Raw genomic sequence first — 27,889 nt, 5'->3', positions numbered from 1 at the left:
GCAGCAGAGAGCTGAGGGCTGTAAGGTGTCACATACCCCACCGTGTCATCAGTTAAAGCTGCAGGGAAATACAACAGTTCCAACTTACATCACCACATTCCTCCAGGACAGTGGTTCCCAAACTTGTTCCGCTGCTTGTGCAGGGAAAGCTCCTGGCGGGCCGGACCGGTTTGTTTACCTGCCGCATCTGCAGGTTCGGCCGATTGCGGCTCCCAGTGGCTGCGGTTCACTGCTCCAGGCCAATGGGAGCCGCTTTCCCTGCACAAGCAGGGGAACAAGTTTGGGAACCACTGCTCCAGGATATCATGATACACTCTTGGCACATTCTAGAGTACAATCCAAATCAGTGAGGGATTATGTTGGCACCACCTGTCCTGCAACCTGGGGTGCCTTCACAATTCTTTGCTGTTGTAGCTCCCAACCTGGACCATTCATAAACAACAAGCAGTTCGCGCCTTCAGTGTCTGTGTATATCTGTAGTCCTGGTCCAGCAACTCTGACCTCAGCAGCCTGTCAGCAACACACACCCTACTTGCAGGGTGACACCAGTGCGCTCAGTCTCAAATTTCCCCCCAAAAGTGTGTCCTGCACTGCCCAGTCCTCCCCTGGATAGTTCAGATATTATACGACTGATGCCCCTTTGAGGGCTTGATATCCAACAGCATGCTACTTTAACTGGAGTTACCAAACAGCCCAGTTTAAAACATAACACTGGATTAGTTTTGATTAAAAAATAAAACGTTTAACTACAGATAAAAAAAAATCTAAGTGAATACAAATAAAATTTTCTAGTAGCTAAAACTTAAAGTAGACTTGTGTCAAGGTTCCTTCCCCACTCTGAACTCTAGGGTACAGATGTGGGGACCTGCATGAAAACCCCCTAAGCTTATTTTTACCAGCTTAGGTTAAAACTTCCCCAAGGTACAAACTATTTTACCTTTTGCCCTTGGACTTTCGCTGCTACCACCAAGCGTCTAACAAATCCATAACAGGGAAAGAGCCCGCTTGGAAACATCTTTCCCCCCAAAATCCTCCCCAAACCCTACACCCCCTTTCCTGGGGAAGGCTTGATAAAAATCCTCACCAATTTGCATAGGTGAACACAGAACCAAACCCGTGGATCTTAAGAACAATGAAAAAGCAATTGGGTTCTTAAAATAAGAATTTTAACTGAAGAAAAAGTAAAAGAATCACCTCTGAAATCAGGATGGTAAATACCTTACAGGATAATCAGATTCAAAACAGAGAATCCCTCTAGGCAAAACCTTAAGTTACAAAAAGACACAAAAACAGGAATATACATTCCATTCAGCACAGCTTATTTTATCAGCCATTTAAACAAAACAGAATCTAACACATATCTAGCTAGATTACTTAATAAGTTCTAAGACTCCATTCGTTTTCTGTTCCCGGGAAAAGCATCACACAGACAGAGCAAACCTTTGTTTCTCCCCCCCTCCAGCTTTGAAAGTATCTTGTCTCCCCATTGGTCATTTTGGTCAGGAGCCAGCGAGGTTATTCTAGCTTCTTAACCCTTTACAGGTGAAAGGGTTTTTCTTCTGGCCAGGAGGGATTTTTAAGGCGTTTACCCTTCCCTTTATTTTTATGACAACTTGGTTCAAGGTAAAATCCTTACCACATGTTCCCAGCAACATGGCTAACCAAATTTGTATTGCAGGATCCCTCCAAAAGTCAAAAGGCTTGATCCTTTTTCTTCTCCAGGTGAAAGAGAGATACCTTGGAGTGTTTTCATCCTCACTTGTATAGTCCAATCACCCTTTGAAGTGGATTATTCTGAGGCTTACCTCAAAAGCAAAGCAAAGTTTATTCAAGCAGTAAAGAAGGCAACATGGAGTCTGGTGGTGAAGGTGGCACTACACACTTTCTTCTCCCATTTGTATGCTGAAAAGCAGGTTTGCCTTATCTCCTGCCACTTCCCCCTCTTGCTGTCCCAAGTGCCCTGTTTACTACGTATATGTAAACATACATTCCTTTGTTTAGGACAGATCTCTAACAACTTTTGCCTAGTAAAGGCTGTGTGGGGGTTTGAACATGTGCTAACGTATTGAAGGATGAATTCCTAACTTTACATTTAATGTTGCTACATAATTTCTTCATGATATAGTTGTTCAGCAAATTATTGGTTTTCAAATGATACCTCACAAGGCACATATTGTACAATGATTATTAAAATGTGTAGGGTGCGAATATAGGTATGCTTTCTGCCACAACTCTCCATAGTAAAATGGTCACCAAGGGGTTGTCTGAGTTACTCAGGGTATTCTGGGTTAGATCCATGCTCCACCCCTCCCTTACTTTCTGTTTTAGTTACCATGTGTCCTCCCCACACACATTCATTTGTATAAAACTGAATAAAGCACCACAGTCACAGCCTGCAGTACTTTAAGTAAAGTGTGTTTCTTGTGCACTGAGTGGTCTCTTTACCAAACTCCCTCTTTCTCCTTACAGCAGGGATGTGAGGGCAGCTGGCCCAGGAGGTAATAGTGCATCCTCTGCCAGCTTTCTACAAGTGAAGAGTTCCCCTCTGCAGGAGGAGTTATCCACTGGTATCTCCACCCACTCTAAAGCCACTTTGTTCTGTGTATGAACAGAATAAAATGGCCTTAGTGGACCTGAGAATCTAGGCTGAGAACTTTAACTTTCCATTATTTGTGATTCTCATAGGACCATATAAGAGTTTTGTTGTTTCAATTTGTATTTATTCACCATCAGTAAAACCCTCAGTATAATCATGGAGTCAAATTCTGCCCTTATGTACATGCTTTCAAATTCCATTGTAGCATGAGTAGGTTACCGTTTATCAAGCCCTGGACATCCTTCAGTGCTTCTTACATATAAAATCTCCATTACTGGAAAATATTTCTCAAATTAATTTTCCAACTGTTCTGTCCATTTTCTTCAAGATTTTTTTCCAATAAAACAACCCCATCACAAGGAAGAAGCTAAGGAGCTGTTGGACAAGCTCTGCTCAGCAGCTCCAAGCAGATTCAGGCAATTAACAGAGTACCCCATTATTCTGTGGGCCTGGGGTATGCACTTTATCATAGCCGCCAGCTTTTGAAAAATGGGAAACTTGTACTGGTAGCATGCAGATGGCAGAGAGATGAGCTAAGGCCCGGGGCTGTTGTGCTGTAGATTTCTCAATTAGAAGTTGCTGTTAAACTACAGAGTAGTACTTCTACCTGTCCCAGGTATTTATAAAATTTAAGGAAGAATAGTATGAGGTGCATTGCTGAAAACATTATTTATATATACACACACTCTACATGCCCAGAGTGTATAATGAAAGTCCTGTGTCTCAAAAGATGCCAATTCTGGTCATTACTAAAATAGGATTGAAAATGAAACTTATTCAGTAAGACAAAACTGTCACAATTCATAATTATTTATCAGCTGCCAAGAGAGCACTTGGTACAGGACAACACATATCAAAAGGCATTGCCATGGTCCCAAAGAAGATAAAGGCCCTCTCCCTAAACGGAAAGAAAAAGCAAAGGAAAAAAAAAAAACACTTGTCAATTTAGGCATCAGTGCCATTGACTCACTAGGTATGAAGAACAGATTAATTAAAAAGAACAATTCAACACTACTTCTACTGCACAAATTCTCTATCAGTTTGTTTTCATTTTAGCAGAAAGTCTGTGTACAGTGTCTGATATAAGAATGGGAGGGGGGACGGGAAGCTGGGATTTATTAAGGAATGTTACAAGCTGTAACTACATTGAAGGCTTGTTATATTGAACCCATTGAATATTCTTTGAAAGAAAACATACCAAATTCAGATCTGGCCTAATTTCAGTGTTGTTACAACTGGGTAAATTTGGCCCAGTGTTTCCTCCTTGTGGAATCTAATTCATTCATTGTTCACATATCCCCAGTTAGTGATGATGTGTTCTGAGTTTGTCCAGTTGCTGTAGGTGCATTTTTGATATGTAACTTAATGGCACCATAGGTGGAAAGCCAAATATTTTGCCACAGAAATTATAAATACAGGATCAAGTCCTGCTCTCCTTACTTACAGAAGTGAGCTCTTTGTAGTCAAAGAAATTACTTTCATGAGTAAGGCAAGAGGATTTGACTGGCATTTTTACACATTCGATTTTCCATAATTTTATCTCAGTAAAGACAGAAGGATCAAACCTTTATTGAGATGATTCTGTTTTTCATTTAGCTGCTTTTGCTGTTCAGATGTTTTATGATACCCTCTAAAAATGCCTTTTGCTGTTCACAGCTAACTAATGGTAGATCACTGTGAATTGTTGTTGTGGCACCAGAACTTGTGGTTTCAGAAGAATATATTCTTCGCAAATATCTGGGAACACATAATGATCAGTTCCCAATTCACCAAAGAGAAATGAAGGGCTAGACCAGAACAAAATGTGCTATCCATTTTCATGAATTATACTAAAACTCATTGATTTTTAAACAAATAATGTATTTTATATTAAAATTGGCAGTTCTGATAGGGTTTTTTATTTGAGAAAACCTATTCTATGCAAGGTTCATAATACTCACATTTCAGTGATGTACATCCTGTACTTGGCAAAAGCTTTCTCAATTTCATCATTTAATAGACAGGTCCCATTCTCCTGTTACCATAAGTAAAATCCTGCCAAAAGTCAATCTTCTGAATTGCTTTTAAATTCATTGTAATATAAATTTGGACATAAAACTTTCTTCTCCCCACCACTACCACCAAAATAGTCAGTCTATATGGAATCTGATTGGCTTCAATTGAAGTCTTGCAGAATTTTAACAGGAAATAAATTGGAAGTGAGATAGATACATGATTTTGTGCTCATCAGTTGTCCACAAATAGTTTATTTGCTGCTGGAAACTACAGTAGCTGGACTTGAAGCAGAGTCAGAGTCACAAGCGTCTGATGTCACTTATAATGTCCAAATAAATCAAGTTGTTATACTGAAGAAAATAACATTTAGTACTTTTGTACTGAAATTAGTACTGGTTTACCTTAGGTAACTGACAACAAGAACACTGTCAGAACAGCAACAGATCCAAAACCATGGGCACTTTTTTCTTAAAAATTCAGAAAAATGGCATTTGAGATCATTTTCGGAAAAGGCTTATGCCAAATCTTTTTTATTTATATATATATATATATATATTTCCACATTTTAGAATGCTAGCTATTCTAGCAGATGCCTGAGTTCATTGTGATAATAGCCTGGCTTTGCAATTGGATACAGACCCACAGGAAGTATGAGAGAAGCCATTTTCTCTGTATCTCCTGCATAAAGAAATCTCCCTAAATCCAAACTTCCTTTAAACACCAAGGACCAAATTCTTACACTCTTAACTTCATTAAGAGTCCAACTCAAAATCCTTCTGAAATCAATGGAAAGAAACCCATTAACATCTCAAAAAGTAGTATGTTTTTACCTTGGGATTTTTGTGAAGTAAGATGCTAAACAAGTTTTAATAAGAGATTTGCCTTGATTGAACACTGTACTTATCACTTTGCTCTGTTTCTTCTGGTACCTTAACAAATAACATGCCAATGGATAGTCACTAGCATGATGTCTAGAAGAGTTTTAGCAGTTAAAATGAAGAAAAAAAGTGATGGTGAACCAGGAAATATCTTTATTATTGGTTATGAATATTGTGCATGTCTCTGTGTTTATGATCATCTGTTTGCTAAGGTGTTATTAGCTCAAAAGGGGAACCAAGTAGGAGGAACCAATGGAACAAAACAGGAGAAGCAACACAATGGACTAGATAAGGAGAATTCCAAAAAAAATCATCACCAGTTAACAGCCATATTAATAGCTGTGATGAGGGAACTTCTCTGTTGGAACCCTGGTTACATAGCTGTTTTGTCAAGGCTGAGAATGTGAGATCAAAAGAAACTGATCAGTTAAAATATCCTCCCTGTAGAAAGAGAAGGGGAAAGTTGTCAGCAGCTGCAGGTTAACAGAGAGGCATGGTCTACAGAAAGCAGGCTACAACTCCCCCCCCACCCCCCCAAGAGAATGGAAGGCACCAAGGCTAAGTCATGTGTTCCAAATTAATTCCATCCCACAGAGAAGTGGAGGTATGGGCCTGTCATTTTTAAGAGGTGCACTTGAAGGACAGGAAAAGGGTGTCAGAAGGGGTAGCCTACAGCGGGACCATGACAACAGTTATCAGAATTTATCAAGAAAGTCCACAAATTATATAGAGAAAATAAATCCATTTAGTTGGGAGAATATTCCCAATTAATTAGTAAAAATGGTACAATCTCTACATTAGTTGTTTGAGAGCCTTTATTCAAAATATATAAACCTGAACAAATCTCCAAAGTACAGTACACAATATGGGAACATTAATTTTCATATCTGAAGGCACAGATTTTCTATGCACTGCATTTTTATTAGACATGAACAATATGGTACATTGACTTTGGGAATAATCTATTCTGCTTACTACAGTTCTTTCTGACCTGAAAGTTTATCCTAAAACATTAGGGCATTATTTATTTTACTACTTCATGCCCACATGTGCGCGCGCGCGCATTCTCCTTTCCCCCCTCACAAACTAATATTAAGACTATGGCTGTCCAATATGGTTGGGGCCTTTTGGCACATCCTGTCTAGCTGGCGCACAAATAAATTTTGCAGACTTGAAACTTGTTTTCATTCAAAATCAGAATGAAAAGAATTTTGAAATTGTTCATGAACTGAACTTTTCAAAAATTTAATTTGGGGTCAATCAAAACAATTAATTTTAAAATATCATTTAATTAAAAAAGTATTTAATTTTGAAAATATTTGAATTTAAAAAAAATAATTCAATTTTGACTTTTGATGTTTAATTCTGACAGTTTCACTTTGTTTTGTTCTAAATTAAATTTTGTCATAATGCAAATATTCCAACAGAACTTTTCAATTTTGACAAATCACGATTTTCCAACAAAAAAATGTTCTGTCAGAAATTTTTCCAAGGACTTTAGTGCCAGCTCTTAATAGAGCCTGGTTAGGGTCTTACACAAAATCTATCGACACACATATTTGGCCCATCGACATCATCACAGCCTGTAAGCACCTATCAAATACTGAAAAACACAAAACAACAATGTCTCTTGTACTTTCTTCCCAGTTAGTAGAAAGAATAACTTGGATTGGTTTATACTTTTTGTATGTTTCTTTTTGAGAGAAAGTTCATTCAGAAACTAGTTAGTTCCATGGTCATTCTTATATCTTGCAGGATTGATATCCATAGCTCAGATATATTTCCTGTGACGGTTTCTCTCAGATTGCTTGAGTGATTTGATTCATTTCTTCAGTGAAATATAGTTATCATGGGAAGTCCTTGTAGAACAGGAAAAGATGATTCTCAGGTAGCTACGGAAAGTTCCATGGAAGACTTTGAATACAATGCTAGAGATTTTGGTGAGCCAGTGCAGAGAGTGGGACACTAGTGCTCTGCCTGCCTCTCTCTACGCTAGAAAGAGGATGGAAAAAAATCATTAAATCCATTTAATTAATTAATGGTTAGATTATGCTTTTTTTGTGCATCCCCGAGTAAGGGATTGTGCATAACTTTACTACCTCAGGAGCAGCTCTGGGAGTCACTGTGTCTCAGTCTGGATGACATGGTTGTGATGGTTTTCCCCTCAGGATGCCTCCAGGAACTAGGGTACTACTGAGCCCTCTGACTCACCAGCCTGGGCTCCCTCTCACGCTGCGCTGGTGTGACAAGCTACAGACCCACTCCCGGTCCTACACTTCCACCAGCATTCACACAGGTAGGAACACATCCAGCAGCAGTTACATGCAGGCGCTCTGACCAGCCACTGCATGAACCAACAATAGAGATGCTACAGCCAAGATAAACCCCAGCTCAACAGGCACGGACTCCAGAGCTGTACCATCCTACCCTGGTCAAAACCCCGACCAGTATGAATTTATTATCCAGTTTGCCTCTCCCTCAATGTGGAGAGGAAATGCAGCAACTCCTGCTCCTTAAGCAAAGATTCCCAAGCACTTCACTCCAAACTTACTGGTTTAGATTAAAATATAAAATAAACTATTAAGTGATAGCAAACAGATCAAAGCAGATCACCTAGCAAATAAACAAACATGCAAACTACAATTAACATACTAGAAGGATAGGATCTGAATTCGCAATCTCTCACCCTGACTGATGATACAAGCAGGCTTGCAGATTCTCAAGGTACAAGCTGCACTTGCTTTGCAGCTTGGGATCCCCAGGTTTTCATACACAGGCTAGAATTCCCTTTAGCCTGGGTCCAGCTTTCCCCCCAGTTCAGTCTTTGTTCCTCCAGTGTTACCAGGAGTCCTCCTGTGTGGGGAGTGAAGAACAACAGATGATCTCACTCCCTGCCTTATATAGCTTTAGCATATGGTGGGAACCTTGTGTTTCAAACTTGGTTCCCAGACCAGTTGTGGAAAAATACAGACATCACAAAATGGAGTTCAGAGTCATGTAGTCTGGTCACATGCCTTGCATATCTTGCCGAGTCATAGCAGCCATTACTTACAAGCTGTCTGGAACGTTCTCAGGAATGCTTACCAGTTGGGGGATACGCTTTTGCTAAAGCCTATTGTTTTTCCTAATGGCCCATTACCTTGAATAGGCCTGACACAGCTGGCATTCTAGACTAGAAGCATTTTGCCTAGTGGGTGTCACCCAGGTGTGACTATATGTGAAATAGATATATAGTCAATATTTAGAACTTCAAATACAAAAATGATACATGCATACAAATAGGATACTCGTATTCAGCAAATCATAACTTTTCCAATGACACTTTACATGACATGTCTTGTACAAAATGCATCATAATTATGCCATAATCATATCTCATCACTGTGAAGAATATGGGGTACAGTGTCACAATGGTTATCTGTTCTCTTTTCAGAGAGAGAGAGAGAAATGTAAAGATAGTGTTCCATGCATTTTACTAGGAGAGAGTTATTTCTGATGAGACCTTAAAAATGAATTATTACAACAAAATAAGCAATTATATAGCAATTTACAGCTTTAAAACACAACTGAATGCAAAATGCAGAAACATGTTTGCTAAAATATTCAATTTGTTTCAAAACTATTTCTCATCAATATTTCACATTTTTGAAAAAATATTACAGTATACAGACCAGTCAAAGCAAAAAAAAAAAATCACAATTGTTAAATATTCCAAAGATTTGAAATTTTTCAGATAGCTCAACTTTAAAGTCTATTTAATCTTGCCAACACCCTTAAAAGGGATGGAAATAGGTAGATATAAATACTTTCTTTTTTAATATGTAGAAACAGACACATATGGGTTAAATGCCAATATAATCTTATAAAAATTAGGATGGGTTTTTCATGCAAAAAAATAAAATTAAAAATGTTAAGGTTGCAAAGTCAGGCACTCCAAAGTTAGGAAATACCCTGTATATCAGTCATGAGATTTATCACACCACACTTCAATTATGCCAATTAAATCATAATTTACCTTATGTACTAATAGTTTGAACACTTCCTATTTATTCCCCATACTCCTGGCATCTAAGATGGTGAGCAGATTCTCACACGTACCTATTTTTCTCTTGTTCTTCCTAAGACCTTATTGTAATTTTCTATTTCCGTGGACCTTCTCCCCCCCCCCCCCCCCAAAAAAAAAAAAAAAAAAAAAAAATCTTGTTCTGTGTTAAGGTTACTTTTTAAAAAACCTGGGCTTTTGTCAAATGCCCTTCTTTTTACTTAGTTTGAAGCCCTCCTCACTAGGTTGGTCAATGTCCAATGGTGCTGTTCCTCTTCTTGGTCAGGTGGACTCCATCTCTTTGTCAGCAATCCTCCTTCCCAGAACAGCACCCCATGGTTAAGGAAGCCAAAGCCTGCCTGTTGACACCATGTGTGCAGCCGTGCATTCATCTCCAGGATGCATGTGTCCCTTTGCCTGGGGCCTTACCCTCAAATCAGAAGGATAGATGAGAACACTACTCTGCCCCTGACTCCTGCACTCCCAGAACCCTGTATTCACAGCTGCTCTTCTCAGGGTCACACCAGGCAGTTTCATTAGTGGCCACCTGGGAGAGCAGCATGGGGAAGTCATCAGAGGGAAGGATGAGCCTAGGCAACCTCGAATGTTGGAGCTCCAGAATGGTAGATTCTATTTCAGGTTGTGAGAGGAGCAGGCTCTCCTGTCCCATCTCCTTGACACAGTCCCAGTTTCTCCTGATGTATCGTCTTGGGTCTTAGCCCCAGTGTCCCTTCCTTGTCCCCTGCACCACTTTACCCCCTCACCTCCACTTTCCAGTCCCAATGTCCCTGCTTTGCCCACACTTGCATCCTAATCTCCTCATCCCCTCACAATCTTTGGCTCCTCATCCCAGTCCTGGCTTCTCGCTCCTCTGCATCCCAGTCAGGCTTCCCCCTCCCCCCCGTACTACCTGGGCTCCAAGAGGGGGGTACTGAGAACATTGAAGAGAGCCTTTGTATTCTCAGATCTTGTTCCATAGCAGCCCTTGGCAGTCAGAAGCAGCAATTGCAGGGGAAGGATGGAGTGTGCACAGTTGCTCTGTGGGGATGGTACATATGCAGTCTGACTTGCGCACAGGTGCTGTGAGGAGATGGAGTATCCTCAATGCAGATGGAACAATCTGGCAAGTGTTTACTGAGCATATGTGAATTGAGATTTTTTCAAAAAGAAAAGGAGGATTTGGGGCACCTTAAAGACTAACAAATTTATTTGAGCATAAGCTTTCGTGAGCTACACCTTTTCTTTTTGCGGATACAGACTAACACAGCTGCTACTCTGAAACCAGACAGGACCACTTCTCTGACAAATTTCAAGTTCCTGGTCCAAAGCCAGAGCTTCTCAATAAGATGGCTGTACATATTTTTTAAACAAACAAACAAACAAACAAACAAACAAACAACACAATGTATTTTTTCCCTAATCTCATGCTGAGAACTGGCTGAACCATTTTTGCTGAAATTTAAAAAAAAAAAAAAAAGTTAGCAAACATACCCATTGTGGAAAATTTCAGCCCAAACTGTTAGTTTGATAATGTTCTAGACAAGCAAAAGTAGGGTCTGATAACAGAAAATGGTGGGCAACCTTAACTACAAGCACACACTGCTTATAATTCTGATTTCTTACTGGAGTTATCAGGTGCAGATCGTATTTTAGTGCCAATGTTGAATAATAATTTGGAATTACATAAAATGATTTATTAATTAGATTCCATTTATTAATGCAGATTCCATTTCCAGCATGAATTTTACTATAGTGCTTCACATCCAATTCTGGAGTGCTCCCAGTTTTAGCAAGTGCACTTTGGTCTCTGTTTCTTTTAAATAATTTTGTTTAAGTAGGGCATGTTCTGTCAGATTTCTAATTATTAATCTGGAAGCTCTACTTTTTGAATATATATAATATGTTTTCAAAATATTGTGAATATCAATATGAAAAAAAGAGCTATGAGCAGTTGGTAGGAACTGTTAAACTTAAGATCTAAATGGAAAAAAAAGTTTGTTCAGGAAGAGAGACCAGACTCATCATTAATCCCACACTTATTTCCCTGAACTTCAACTCTAAATATCAATTTTTAAAATGTTTTTGCCTTTTTAATTTTTCAGATCACCACCACATATTAAGAGCTAGGAAATGAGTATTCTAAGACAATCATCATAACAATCAAACCATCAAATGCTTGGGTTTCTGAAGAACAGCTTTTAATACGAATGATTATAAGCAGTAGTTCAGCTTTTTCCAAGCCTTGATAATGACATCTGTTTAATGTCTCTCCTTAATTTATCTTTTCTTTATGAATGCAAAGTCTGTATTAAAAAAAGAGCAGGGAAAGGCTGCAAATCTTTGTGGGCCTGATTCTGCTTTCTGACAAGTGTGTAAATGAGGAGTCACTCCACTGAAATCAATGCTTTACACTAGAGTAAAACTGGTGAAAAATAAAATTAGATTTAAATTCTAAGGGCTTTTTAAATGACTCAGTTAAAGTACACTGCATCTTTGATTTACAGTATTCAACTATAGGAGAAAATATACAGAAATGTGTCACCAAGAGATTTTCCAAGTCTTTATTATATGTGCCAAAATGCATACACACACACACACACACACACACACACGGAAGGAGAGTCATTTCTCAGCACAAAACTGCCCTGCTATATGAGTATACCTTTCTGTAATTGCACTCAGCTAGAGTGACGCTTCTCAGAAACCTACATTTTTTTTTAGTACACCATACCAGATCTCATCAATTGCAACCACGTGATAAAACAGTAATATCAGAAATGTATCAGGAAATTCTGCTACACACACACACACACACACACACAAATCACCTCGCAATAGCACACATGAACACTCAAAATAGTCATGCCAATGAAAGACAGTCATTCCTGAATCCAGAGTAGATAGGAAATTTGTTACATCATCACACCTGGATTTCATCTGATTCTAATATCCTTCAGACATTTAATTTTCACTGTGAGAAATCATCATAATTCATCAAGATGATCACCTACACCTCAGATGGCCCTATATACCACCAAAGGAGCCAAGAGCAGGCCCAGAAATACAATGACCTACTTTCATGAATTCAGTCCAATCATAGGAACATAGGAATTGCCATACTGGATCAAACCCAAGGTACATTTAGTCCAGTATCCCATCTCTAACAGTAGCCAGAACAAGATGCTTCAGAGGAAGGTGTAAAAACTCTACAGTAGGCAGATGTGGGGTAATCTCCCCCTCTGATGATCTCTAATAGTTAGAGATTGGTTTTAACCCGGCAGCACAAGGTTCAATCCCACAAGAATTCACGGAAGAACTGACAGCAATCATGTCCATTGTCTATGATATTTCCTCCTGCCATTTCTTGGTTATAAAAGAGCAGAGGATGTCTAGGACCCCAATTAACACTGACTGTCAGACCTACTTTCTTGAGGGACACTTTACACCCATCTGAAAGAACTCAATCTGAGCAACACTAAAAAATGCACCATTTAATGCTACAAATGGCATAAACTACCAGCCACCATTTAACCTTTTTTCTAAGCAAGCTAATCATGAAGTTAACCACAAAAAAAAGTGTGTCACTACTGGTCAGCTGCCACATCATGGATACTGCTCACTCGGGTTTCAGGCTGAGGCATGGTACCAAGACAGCACTTGTTATTTTGGTAGACAACTTACCCCTGCCCACTGACAAACTCACATTGGACCAAAACTCAGCCAACTGTCTGCTTAACAACACAGGTCAGAATGGACCTATCACTCTGGTGGCCCTACTCCAACTGTGCACTGAATATAGATTTTAGCTCAGAGTCTCTACCCCGATACTCAAAGTCCTCAATATGGGATTCGCTGTAGCTACATTCATGAAAATATTCCATGTTTCCCAAGTTCTAAATACAATAGCATGCCTCCTTTTTTGAGTGCCAAACTTGAGATGTCTTAAAGGGACTTGATTTTCTAAAAGAGTGGAGTGTCCTCTCTCTACAGCTTGGGCCCACTTTAAGGAGTCTTGAGTTGGGCACCCAAAATCAGTAGCCACTTTTGAAAATGTTGGCTGAAAGTTGAGTTTATCCTTGGGAAAAAAATAGCACACCAAAAAGTTGGACAGTTTGTTTTCCTCTAAGTTGATGGAACTATGGGTACTTATTGTACTGTTGCCCTTTTGTAAACTGAGCAGCTAGTGAATGTGTGGGACTCCAGGAATATTCCAGTCGGTATTTTCTTTGATGCAGTCTTACTTATTTACAAGGAATAGCCAGTTCCTGCTTCTCTGAACGTAGCAGGAACCAGGAACAAAAGGAAGCAGTTTCTTGGGTCACAGCCACAAGCCTCCTTAGCCAGCAAATCCAGAAGCATGCTCTCAAACTTTTTCCAAGGACACACTGGCTTTCTTGAGTTTTTTGCCTCTGCTTCTCTCTCTTCTTGTCTGTCCTCATCTTCTGTTCTTTCTTCCCTCACACACTTTACCTAAAACATTACTCAGAAAAAAGACCTGTCACCCACACAGTGCAAAACTCCTGGGCAGGCTCTATTAGGCCTTACTTTAGGTATGGCCACTTAATGGTCTCACAACTATCTTAAGTGAAAGGCACATTCATACACCCATCAATTTCAATGGAGTTTTAACTCAATCCATAAAAAGGTTCAACCCAACACATAACTTTGTATACCCACTTTTTGCCTAGCGAGATCTTAATGCCAAAGTGCACAGAGAAAATAATGTAATTTAAAGGTAAAATAAAAAAAGGAGTTAAACACTTATTTGAAGAATGAAACTTGCGTATTAAACAAGTAGTTTTGTGTTCTAAATAGTAATCGAAAAGTGTCTTACATTTCTTCAAACTTTACCTTCTAATAGTACTTTAAAAATATAAATATTAAACTTCCTATGCTTGAAGGTGGAGCTTAAGTGGTTCTAACAATGTGTGGAAGAAATAATCCATTATGGATATAACTAACCGCCTTAAATTTTAAATCTCTCTACTGGGGGAATTACCTGATTTATGAAAAACTATGGAGTAGCATTAGTAAAAATGATAATCTTCTTATTGGTGATTATCTGAGTCGGGTACATCAATCATTAAGACAGTCTGGAGAGAGAGAGAGCGAGAGAGAGAGCGCGCGCACATGTGCACTCTTAAGAGCAGGTATAATCATGGTCAGAGTGTTTCATGTTATATCATATCTCTCTCCCTCCCTATATGTTATCCTTTTAAGAAAATTGACTCTCAGTCAACACAAGCTTTCCTGCTCCCCCTCAGTCCTTAATGTAGAGTTAGCTTGGGGAAAGAGAAACTATGGGCCCTTTTCTGAACAATCCATATTGGACTATCAGTCAGGATACCAACGAGGTGGGCCTCTTTTAATACTGTCTTCTGTTTTTATCATGTTATTACAAAGGCAGCCAAAACTAGAACTGGGTCATTTTTCTCATGCATTCTCACCCTCTTCCTGACAATGACTTCTCTGTCAATGGATTGTGAAAGATATTTAGTTTATTTTCCAGATCCACATGGAAATACCCATACACTAGGGTTTTTAAACAATGTAGACATGTGTGCACAATGCACTTTACCATGCACTCATCTGACAATGACCACTAGGTCTAAAGGGCGTGGTGAAGAGAATGTATGATGGGTCTTATTGTAATGCATGTGGTTTGTTTGTTTCTTTTCCCTTGCAGGCATCTTGGTTTACAGTGTACATTACTCCATCTCAGAGTCTAAAGCAATTTTTCTGCACCCTCTGACCTAATACAGAGACAATGGAGCTTCTACAGAATAAGGAACAGCAGTCACATAGCAAGGGTATGCACTTTATACCTCAGAACATCGCTTTGTTTCCTGAGCATGAATAAACTTTGGGAATTGTGCAAGTGGTTCTCTGCATGCTTGCACAGAATGTAGATTTAGACATACTCCATAGAGTGCAGCAAAAGCTAAATGGAAGTATTCTGACACTGACCAGCATCTGTGCATCAGCAGCCACTATTGCTAAACAACTGTCTATATAATTAGCCCCTAAATCACTTTTCTTGCATTTTCCAGCACCAAATGTGCATCTACATGGTTCTGTAACTAGCAAAGAAAATTATGTTGAAACAGTCACTGGGAAGTCAAACAGCAGTTCAAATTTCAGTGTTGATATCTGAACTCTTTACCAGTATGTCAGTTAAAACATCAAAGATAGGATGAGAAATCTAAGTTGCTACTTTCCAAATAAGAATTATTGGAAAATTATAGCCATTTAACCCCAATGTTATAATTCAGAGTTAAGATTTTAAAGTGGGAGATTGTCAAAGCACAAAGGGTAATTAAGAACCCAATTCCCATTTGTAGTGTTCAGCAATCACTCAGTAATTAAGATTCTTGCCAGAGATGTGGTTTATTCTGAATCTTGTTCCAATTTGGTATATCTGAAAATCCCCCCAAATGACTGACATGAGTTTCTAGCAGTGCTGGCATTCTTGTATTTGGTGGAACACAGCAGCAGCAGCTGACAACCCATGCTTCACTGTTGCCATTCTGTAATTTAACAGTGCTAAATACAGATCAGAGTCTGACTCTACAGATTTTCAGTAGGTGTTTATTAGTCTGACACAATCTTTCACTAACCCATTGGATTGGGAATAACAGAGACTAGCGGTTACATGTCTAAACCTATTCTTCACTGCAAACTACTGAAACTGTGACCTATTGTCAAAAGTAACTATGCCAGGTATACCTTGTCTAGAAAAGATAGATTTACTATGCACAATCATCTGTTTAGCTGTATCATCTTCTAGGAAGGGTCTGAGGGAAGTGAGAAGTCTATGCCAAATACAGTCTTTCCCACCCAGCAAACACATTTATGCCTAGTTTGCTTGGGGGCGAGGGGGTAATTTTTTGTGTGCCAACAACATGGACTCTTTTGCTTGACTTAGGCCTGTATTTTTGGCATATGCATCACTCCCTAACAGATTCCTCAGTGTCACCATTCATTCGAGGCCAGTTCTCCTAGATTTTTCGATCCCTAGATGATCTTAATGTTACAGGAAAAAATGTGTTAAAAAGGAATCACGATCCCGGTGCCTTTAAATCAAATCCTATTTAGTACTGAGAGATCCACTGATGATCGGAACTGGGAGTATGTTGTCACAACCACTCTGTACCAATAGCCTTGACTACTTTCTGCAGGTTCTCACCACGAGCAGTAGTTTTGGCAATCACAATCCACATTTTGTCTGAAAGCAAATTGATTTTTTAAAAAAATCAGACTGACATGTCCAAAAACTAGCTCTAGATCTTGCTTCACTACACTTTTATCAAATGCTCTAGAGTTTGTGTCTGCAACCACCAAATCTCTAACAGGTTTGTATTCAATTTGAAATCACACATTTTGAATCTGAAAAAGTTATCTCTGTAGTCTCTGGGGCAGTGTTTGCCATGCATCTTTTGGCAACGGCAATAAATAATTTATGGTCAGTTTCAGCTAACACCAGTCTCACATGTATAAAGATAAGAGAGGCTTTTACATCCTTGACCTAAGATCAAAGCCTCCTTTTTTGAAACTATTTACATTCAGTTTTTGTTAGTTCCTGTGACACACTAGCCACAGGTCTCCAATTTGACCATGTTTCTGTAAGAGGACTTCATCAATACCCTCGGTGGCATCTGTGGACAACTTAGTTTTGTGCTTACTGTCATAGTACCTCAGGACAATGGTCTCTTAATCAGGGGCGCTGGAACAGGGAGGGCCACTTTTTACCGGCCATAAGGTGAGTGACAGGGAGAGGGTCTTGGGAGGGAAGAGTCAGTGTGGGAGTGGGGCCTTTGGGGAAGGGAGGGTGCAGGGACAGGGCTATGTTTTGGGCACTGGTGTCTCCCCCACTGTCAGGATGCTTCTACCACCCCCGCTCTTAACCATTTCAGTTTCCCAAATTCTTCACTAAGATTTACAATATGTCCATTGGACATCTTTTAACTGTAATGTTCTCTGGGTGCTGGTTCAGACAGCTAGATTAGGCACAAATTTCTCTACATAATTCACCATTCCAAGGGATTTTTGTATCTCTTCCTTATCTGTTGAGGCAGATACACAGGTGATGGTTTCACCCTTTCTGTGATCTATCTATATACCTTTATGTGTTAACTTATCTTTCAGATATTTTATTTCAACTGCACATAATTTTCATTCAGCTTTAACCCAGCAGCTTTGGTTCTTTCCAAAACTCCTTGGAGCCCCTGGTCATGCTCTTCTTCTTTGTTTCCTCAGCGCAAGAAGTCAAATATATACCTTAGTACCCTCTAGACCATCAAACATTTGTTGCATTTTCCAGTGAAACATTTCAGGTTCTGAACACAACCCAAATGGCAGTCTGCAGATCAAGTGTCTCCCAAAAAGAGGTTGTTGAATGTGAACAGTGGTGTGCTCTGTTTTTGCAAGGGTGCCTGGCAGAACTCTACCGATGCTTCAAAAATAGAAAAATATTTGCCACCAGCCATCTCCCAAAAAAGTCTCCCCTTATAGGTAGTAGAAAGTGTTCCCTTTTAATATATTTAATTTTATGAGTCTATCCATAAGCAAAGGTTTCCATCTTTTTTTCCTACACTGTCCAAGTGTATCCACTTTGTCAGTTTTTCTACCCACTTTGATTCCCAGAGCAAGGGGTCTATCTAGCTCTTCTTTTAATCTCTGCCTCAGGGAAAGGGGAGTTTTTCTTGAGGTGTGAATTGTGGGATAATTGGGCTCTCTCCGTTCTATTCTGCACTGAGAGTTTTCCTATCTCCTGAAAGTCATCCTCAAACTCTCACAGTTGTTTTGGTTCCCTGCCCCTCCAATGAGTGCATCTTCCTGATGGGATGAAGGACTTGACACACTTTTTAAACACAATAATGGGCACTCTTTTCCTTTTACAAAATTATTTTTTCTAATATTTTACCCCCTACATTTAGTTCACATGCTTCCTTAGTAGGGATTAACTCACCACTGTAAACCCTGAGTTTTATCCATTTACTTTCTACCTGTCGCTTTTCTTTTAGTATTACTAACAGTGTTTCTGGCAACATGTGCACCAGTGTCCCATTTAAAGGAACAGATTTTCCATTGGCTTTCAGATTGATACTCCGTTCACCTTGTGCTGAAATATTGTCCATTGCGCCAATGAAAAAGTAATCTGAGCTTGTGGTGCTGTCGTCTTCCTCTTTGTCCACGCTCTGCTAGTGGTTGCATCCTCTTGCAAAGGGCAGTTCTTATATCTTTTCTCACATGCTGGGCATTGTCTTAACTTGTGTTGGCTGCCACAGCGAGTGCAGCTCCAGGTGCTGTTTTTGCTGGACTCTGACTTTGACCTGCACAGGCCTTTCTGCCTCGGGTCTCTTTTCTTGTACTATTTTGTCTTCTCTTATGTCTCCAGTATAAAAGCACTGTCTACCCTTCTTAGGGTTGCCAATTTTAGGTGGGCGTATTCCTGGAGGTTTCATCACATGACAATGTTTAATCAAAGATTAATCTTTTAATTCTTGGAGACTCCAGGACAATCTTGGGGGGTTGGCAACCCTAACCCCCCATAAGCTTCATTCTGGACTGGGTGACTTCAATTGCTTGTCAAATTCTAATTGCTATTTCAAGGGATAGAATCATAGAATATCGGGGTTGGAAGGGACCTCAGGAGGTCAGCTAGTCCAACCCCCTGCTCAGAGCAGGATCAATCCCCAATTTTTGCCCCAGATCCCTAAATGGCCCCCTCGAGGATTGAACTCACAACCCTGGGTTTAGCAGGCCAATGCTCAAACCCCGAGCTATTCCTGCCATCCCTCCCCGCCCAATTAGTCTAAACTTTTTGTTCCTGATTCCCATAGTGATCTGGGTTATCATTAGGAACTTGGCTCCCAAAATTGCAAGACTGGCTGTTCAGCCTCACCTCTGTTACAATCTCTTTTACCATTTCACATTAATTTTGTACCCTGCAATTAAACACACATCTTTCAGGAGCGCTGTACTCCTCAAAATTTCTGTAATAATTTCATATTAGTCTCCTCTGCATGAATTAACTAAAAACTATTAAACACATCAAGTGCTTCAAAACCAGCCACTATCCAAAAAAGGCTACCTTCTGAAAGTCTTCCTTTTTTACTGGCACACATTGCATGAAGTTTCAGAATAAAGCACTGTTTGAACTTCCTCCAGTTATCTTCCACATTTCCAGAGAGTTGCAGCTCTTGGAGCTCTCACCCCGAGCAGAAGAATAGAGAAGTTATTTTTTTTTCCATTTCTTCTTGCTCCTGGTACCATGCAGTGTTCTGTGATCACTCAGTGATTAAGGTGCTTGCAAGAGATCCACTTTAATTAGTATCTGGTTCCAACTAGCTGTGTCTAACAAGAAGAGCTTCACCTTCCCACTTATATTTTCTTGCTGGAAAGCTCTGTTATTAAAGGCACAGCCCCCAACACCACACCTTGACTTTCAAAGGGAATAAGGTACCCAAATTCCACACACAAACACACACACCCTGCCTCCTTATATAACTCTACTCCTTAGATCAGTGTTTCTAAATCTGACAGTGCCAGGCTAGTCTGGGGAGAAGAAAAACAATGAGAATGGGGTGAGCAGCATGCTACTATTCCCTACTGCAAATGTGCTCCTGTGCAGGGTTGCTGGAACAAATTTGTATAGTAGGGTGCAGAGAGCCATTGAACCAATGTTGTGTAAACCCTACATATAATGGAAGCCACTTTAAGCCACGTGGTGCAGCAGCACCCCCAACACTCATGCTTCTGTGAGCAGCTTGTAGAAATCCAGCAGCCTCTCTTGTGGTCATCTGACCATAGGAGAGGCCACGCATATAAGGGCTACAGGCTGCAACTCTAACCAGTTTTGTGTATCTGCTCTCACAACATGCATCTTGGGAGCATATAGGCAGTTGAGCATATAAAAAGGTTTTATAGCAAGACTAACAGGGTGGCAGCAGCAAAGTATATGGAGAGGAATATAAGAGCCACTCCAGGTTTGGATGCAAGCCCCTCGCCCCCTAACACACACACACACACACACACACACACACTGTAATGACTGCCTGTACATGGCTCCAAAAAGGACATAGTGAAGTGGGAATCTCTTAGGCCCAGAGGAAATTAAGGAGCTGCAGAGGAGACCCTGGAGGTAAACTCAGAGCAGCCAAACTCAGAGCAGGTATTTAGTTTGAAGTTTTTGAGTTACCAATAAAGCCACAACCCAGGAAGGGAGTGATTCTGCAGCTAACTTGATGTCTGAAAGTTCTCATGGGACTGGCATCGGGACTCAGACTGTTTACAAATATTACCCATTTGGTTTTGTAATTGATATGTTCATTGGGTGGTTCTCTGAAAATGAAAATCATCCCTTTTAGAGATATGGGCAGATTCACTGTTTATATGCCAATGCACAGACTCCCGGGGGTAGAAAGTCCAGCTGGGGAAGCTTGAGGCATGGCAAAGCACTTGCAGCTTCAGTTGCACTTGGATGTGAGGAACATGCTGTAGGAGACAGGTACATGTCCAAAAGTAGGTAATGCAGGACACACAGAGGGCAGAGGAAGAACCAGTGGGGGATATATTAGTCAAGTGCATTCCCTCTGTAGCCTTTACTGTGGCATTTCTGTTGGCCCCCATTGTAAGTGAAATCTTCTACCCCACCTGCCCCCCAAAACAAAATTCTATAGAGGATGGTAATAGAAACACTTTTCTTGCAGAAAATCCCCTATGGGGCACAGAGGGCCTCCGTGATGTAGGGATGTATAGCTTTCACCAACCTGTACAAGCCCTAGGGAAACTAAACCATCATCTGCAGGAAATGGCTCTGCAGATAGAGAGGAAGTTTTAGCACTTTTTCAGCTATATTCTAATGTAGGTCACCTGAGTAAATCTGGTGATATGACAAACAGAAAATCTGGCAACATGTGAGAAATCTTGTTATACCCTTGCAGGGGTATAAACACCTCATTTATACCCCCCACAAAGTGGTACAAAACACAGACATTTATACTTTGACATTTTCCCCTCCCTTTGCACAGGCATATTTGCAAGGTGCAAGACAGTGGATAATCAGCCCCCCCAGTGTTTGCAGAGTAAGTTCACTATGGCAGATCATTAGACTGACTGAAATGAGTATCTTCTTAATCACTGAATGCAGTATGTTCTTGATTGTGTTGGCTCCTTAATTACATTACAGCAAATTCCCTCACAAAATAGCACGTGCAATCAGTACCCTGCTAACATACAGATGGGAGCAAGGAATTATTTCCACATAATTTTCAAGTGTTTTTTCCTCTGTTTGTGTGAAAATTATCCCTCTCATCCTCCATTCCCACATATTGTTGATGTCACACCCTCCCTTCATGAAGACAAAAATCCATTAGCACTGGAATGGCACACAGTTAGTAGGAATACTAGGGCACATAGGAGGTGCCAGGAATCTGGAAGCTGGTAAGTGAGTGTAAAAGGTCCTCTCTGACCTGCCTCACAGCTGCCGAGATAGGTACTAGTAGGAGAGTGGCTATGGAAATAGGATATAATTAATATGGCAGTGACTATATCTTAGGTAAGCATCTGAGTATACCCAGCGTGAATCACATAATTCCAGAAGCCTGACCCAAACATCTCTCCTGACAATCCTGACTCCTGAGTATGGACTTTGCTCCAATTTATCTGTTCCCTAAATCAATTTTTTTTAAAAAAAGAACCCCTAACACATGGGGTTGGTCATCACAGACCAGCACCATATGTACTTAGAAAGCAACATTTGCATAGAATTTCTTCCAGTGATCGTATAAATGTGTGGTTTGAAATAACACCCTCAAGGTGTAACTACGTACAACCACTGCAAGGCAACAAAGGCTGAGTTCTGAAAATATCTCTGTCACTCATACCCTCCCCTCCACCAGGTACTCTGGTGGGAGGAAGGGGAAAGACACCATTAGAAATGAAAATAATCACCACAGAGTAAGGAATAAAAAACAAACTCAGAATCAAGAAACAGTATGAAATCTAAATAAACCATCCAAACAAAATCAAATCTCCTGCTAGAGATGTCACTATTCTAGCTCAGTTCATTTCATTACAACTATAAACAGAGAGAAAAACTGCACACACAAAGAGAGAGAGATTGAGATCAAAAGAAATATATATTAAAAGCAAGCAACCAAACCTACATCAAAGAAGAAAATTGCCATACATTGCAGAGAATCTGAAAACTTGTACAACTTAAAGAAAGTTGGGGGTGAAGGGGAAAAAAACAATTCTTCCTTCTGGCATTCCATCACAGATGCCAATTTTACTTTTTTTAAAAAATAATGAAATGAGATGTTCCTAGTTGAAACAGCATATTAAATATCTAAAGACCTCAATAAAAAGCCAACATATTAAAAAACTCCAAATATTTTCAAATGTTTAATATCTCTTTAAAATTTTTTAATAAAAATGTACCACTTTTGTTGTGTGTGTTTTATCTAAAGCTTGTGTATGTCAGCCAGTTTTGCTGGGTATGATTTTATTTTCAATAGTCCTATTTAGTTCGAAGAGATCATTCAGAGGGAAGTCGAGGTTTTCTAAAGTGGGGTGTGTGCCCTTGATACAAAAAAGAAATTTTCTAGTTGTTATGGTTGTTTAAAAAAAAAAAAAATCTTGGAAACATGACCCTAGTGTGTAACTGATGAAGTGATTTTTGCCTGAGTTTTCAGAGAGCCTAAACTATGAGATACGTGAACTGCCTCATTTATTTCAATGGGTGGTGAATCAGTTGCCAATTATGATATATTAAAAGTCAACATTGTTAACCATTTCACTGTTCAAAGCAGGTAAAACAGAAGGGTAAGTATTTTGTGAAGATCACACATACACATTAGGAATGTAAGTATTACCATATTGGTTAAGAACTGTGGTCTAATCAGTCCAGGAACCTGTCTCAAATGGCAAATGATTAGAGGCCAGTGTAAGCCTTGATGGAAGAGGTTTTATATTTCTTCTAAAATGTCCAATGTCTAGCAGAGTCCAGGAACTTAAATTCACAACTCTGCTAGACACTAAAAATCATGGACTGAACAGAGACATTGGATTCATGGCTCATTACAACAATCTGTAACCCACTAACCCCTGCTTCTTGTCTTATGACTGCAGAGGTATTAATGGGCCATTCTACCTTGAATGGTCCCTTAGAATGTGTGTGAATGCTAAACAATCTGTTCCACCTTACCTTTATCTGTGATGCTCCACATACCTGACAAAGAGTTTGCTGTGGCTCCAATGCTGGTCTCTCTCAAACAGAAGTTGGTCCAATATAAGATATTACCTCACCCACCTTTTCTAATATCCAGGGACTGAAACAAATTCAACTACGCTGTGTACAGGGAACATAGAACACACACAGGAAATAAGAAAAAGATAAGCACCTGCAAGATGACAGGCAGTAAGTGATAGACGAATGTAAACATTTATGTGGCCATCAAATAATAATATTCTACATGCTGCATGCTCCTCACCCAATCACATGTGGAAAATATCAGTGGAAAATGTGAAGAGTGATTTCTGCACAGTGGTGTTGGACGTGCCACCAAGTAGGAAATTATTTTCATATTCTAGCGCTGTCATAGTTTCAGCTGGATAGAATTTCTGGATGGACATTCAAGTGACAATGACTCAAATGTATCAGTTACACACTCCTACTGTCATGTGGACTGGATGCAGAAAAGTATCTTGACAGACTGAAGGAAATAGAAATGTCTAAATAATGACAGCTGCCACAAACAAGTCTGCTGCGTTTTTTTGTGTTTGGAAATGTTGTGCCCAGTCCTACAACCATTAACTCATACTAGGCTCATGTGATAGCCCCATTTACTAGCCAAGTGAAGTGAGGCCTTCTGTAACTAAATGACATTCTGTTTCTCTGTTAGTCAAGCTGAGAGGAGGAAATCAGGGGTGGCAAGGCTGTCTTTAGTCATACACAGCATACACGGCTGTGTTGGGCACCCAACAATTTGGAGCACCCCTAGGTCTTAGTGTCCACCCTACTAAATCTTCCTATCCCTGTTCTGACCCTTCCTGCAGGCTCCCACCACAGCTGGCTGCTGGTGCCTGGTGAGTCTTCCTCGGAGGGTGGGGGAGGGAACTAGTACTTAAAAGTGAAAAAGCCTTCCAGCCTCCAGACCTATTAGCACAACACTGAAACTGTTAAAGAGCCATTCAAGTGGTAATGAAGCCATTTAACAGGCATTTTACAACCCCCAGTTATATACTGTCAGTTTCTGAATTTACCGACAAAAACGGTTGTGCATTACTGTAATATTTACTCAGAACATGTTAGTATACAGGACCTTAGTTTAAAATTTGCTTTAAAAATATTCATAGAATCATAGACGTTAAGGTCAGAAGGGACCATTATGATCATCTAGTCTGACCTCCTACACAACGCAGGCCACAGAATCTCACCTACCCACTCCTGTAACAAACCCCGAACCTATGTCTGAGCTAATGAAGTCCTCAAATAGTGGTTTAAAGACTTCAAGGTGCAGAGAATCCTCCAGCAAGTGGCCCGTGCCCCACGCTGCAGAGGAAGGCAAAAAAAACCCCAGGGCCTCTGCCAATCTGCCCTGGAGGAAAATTCCTTCCCGACCCCAAATATGGTGATCAGCTGAACCTTGAGCATGTGAGTAAGACTCACCAGCTAGACACCCAGGAAAGAATTCTCTGTAGTAACTCAGATCCCACCCCATCTAACATCCCATCACAGGCCATTGGGCATATTTACCGCTAATAGTCAAAGATCAATTAATTGCCAAAATTAGGCTATCCCATCATACCATCCCCTCTATAAACTTATCAAGCTTAGTGTTGAAGCCAGATATGTCTTTTGCCTCCACTGCTCCTCTTGGAAGGCTGTTCCAGAACTTCATTCCTCTGATGGTTAGAAACCTTTGTCTAAATTCAAGTCTAAACTTCCTGATGGTCAGTTTATATCCATTTGTTCTTTTGTCCACAATGGTACTGAGCTTAAATAATTCCTCTCCCTCCCTGATATATTTATAGAGAGCAATCATATCTCCCCTCAGACTTCTTTTGGCTAGGCTAAACAAGCCAGTGCCTTGTATAACAGTACGAACACCTCCTTATCTCTACTGTAAATACCATGCCTGATGTATCCCAAGACCGCATTAGCTTTTTTCACTGCCATATCACATTGGCGGCGCAGTCATCCTGTGATCAACTAATACTCCGAGGTCCTTCTCCTCCTCTGTTACTTCCAACTGATGCGGCCCCAGTTTATAACAAAAATTATTATTAATCCCTAAATGCATGACCTTGCACTTTTTCATGATTAATTTTCATCCTATTACTATTACTCCAGTTTACAATGTCATCCAGATCTTTCTGTATGATATCCCGGTCCTTCTCTGTATTGGCAATACCTCCCAGCTTTGTGTCATTCACAAACTTTATTAGCACATTCCCACTTTTTGTGCCAAGGTCAGTAATAAAAAGATTAAATAAGATTGATCCCAAAACCAATCCCTGAGGAACTCCACTAGTAGCCTCCCTCCAGTCTGACAGTTCACCTTTCAGTATGACCCATTGTAGTCTCCTCTTAACCAGTTCCTTATCCACTTTTCAATTTTCATATTGATCCCCATCTTTTCCAATTTAGCTAATAATTCCCCATGTGGAACTGTATCAAATGCCTTACTGAAATCGAGGTAAATTAGATCCACTGCGTTTCCTTTGTCTAAAAAATCTGTTACCTTCTCAAAGAAGGAGATCAGGTTGGTTTGGCACGATCTACCTTTTGTAAAACCGTATTGTATTTTGTTCCAATTACCATTGATCTCAATGTCCTTAACTACTTTCTCCTTCAATTTTTTCCCCAAGACCTTGCATACTACAGATGTCAAACTAACAGGCCTTTAGTTACCCGGATCACTTTTTTTTCTCCTTTCTTAAAAGCAGGAACTATGTTAGCAATTCTCCACTCATACGGTACAACCCCTGAGTTTACAGATTCATTAAAAATTCTTGCTAATGGGCTTGCAATTTTATGTGCCACTTCCTTTAATATTCTTGGATGAAGATTATCTGGTCTCCCCGATTTAGTCCCATTAAGCTGTTCCAGTTTGGCTTCTACCTCATGCCCATTTGTCATTCTACCATTATCCCCAAGCTCCTCATTAACCTAATTAAAGACTGAGGTAAAGTATTTGTTTAGATATTGGGTCATGCCTAGATTATCCTTAACCTCCACTCCATCCTCAGTGTTCAGCAGTCCCACTTCTTCTTTCTTTGTTTTCTTCTTATTTATATGGCTATAGAACCTCTTACTATTGGTTTTAATTCCCTTTGCAAGGTCCAACTCTTCATGGCTTTTGGACTTTGTCACTTTATCCCTACATATTCTGACTTCAATAAGGTAGTTTTCCTTGCTGATCCCTCCCATCTTCCACTCCTTGTAGGCTTTCTGCTTTGCTTTATCACCTCTCTGAGATGCTTGCTCATCCAGCGTAGTCTATAACTCCTGCCTATGATTTTTTTCCCCTTTCTTGGGATGCAGGCTTCTGATAGTTTCTGCAACTTTGACCTGAAGTAATTCCAAGCCTCCTCCGTCTTTAGATCCACAAGTTCTTCAGTCCAGTCGACTTTCCTAACTAATTTCCTTAATTTTTTAAAGTTAGCCCTTTTGAAACCGAAAACCCTAGTCACAGATCTATTTTTGTTTATCCTTCCATTTAGTTTGAACTGAATTAGTTCATGATGGCTAGAACCAAAGTTGTCCCCTATAACCATTTATTCTATGAGGTCTTCATTACTCACCAAAATCAAATAAAAAATGGCATCCCCTCTTGTTGGTTCAGCAACTACTTGGTGAAGGAATCCATCATCTATCACATCCAGGAAAATCTCAGCCCTATTATTATTACTAGCACTTGTCCTCCAGTCTATATCTGGAAAGTTAGTCTCCCATGATCACACAATTCCCATTAGTATTTACTTCATTAAAAACATTAGGAGGTCTGTCAAGGTTCCCTCCCCACATTGAACTCTGGGGTACAGATGTGGGGACCTACATGAAAGGCCACCTAAGCTTATTTCTACCAGCTTAGGTTAAAAACTTCTCCAAGGCACAAATTCTTCCTGGTCCTTGGATGCCACCACCAAGTGAGTTAGACAAAGATTCAGGAAAAGGACCACTTGGAGTTCCTGTTTCCCCAAAGTATCCCCCCAAGTCTCTTCACCCCCTTTCCTGTGGAGGCTTGAGAATAATATACCAACCAAACAGGTAAACAAGGTGAGCACAGACCAGACCCTTGGGTTTTTAGGACACTAAAAACCATTCAGGTTCTTTAAAGCAGAAATTTATTATAAAGAAAAAAGTAAAAG

At 40.0% G+C, this 27,889-nt stretch overlaps 1 long non-coding RNA gene across 1 annotated transcript; it reads left to right on the top strand.

Moving 5' to 3' along the window:
• Positions 1–8,450: 8,450 nt before the first annotated feature.
• Positions 8,451–26,902, top strand: LOC122462165. The gene is made up of 3 exons (XR_006284556.1): positions 8,451–8,461; positions 18,674–18,679; positions 26,619–26,902. It is a non-coding gene; the product is annotated as an uncharacterized LOC122462165 (long non-coding RNA).
• The last annotated feature ends 987 nt before the right edge of the window (positions 26,903–27,889 follow it).

The sequence above is a fragment of the Chelonia mydas genome, chromosome 1, assembly GCF_015237465.2.
Source record: "Chelonia mydas isolate rCheMyd1 chromosome 1, rCheMyd1.pri.v2, whole genome shotgun sequence".
In the NCBI taxonomy this organism is placed as follows: domain Eukaryota; kingdom Metazoa; phylum Chordata; order Testudines; family Cheloniidae; genus Chelonia; species Chelonia mydas.
This window is presented reverse-complemented; position numbering and strand designations above follow the sequence as displayed.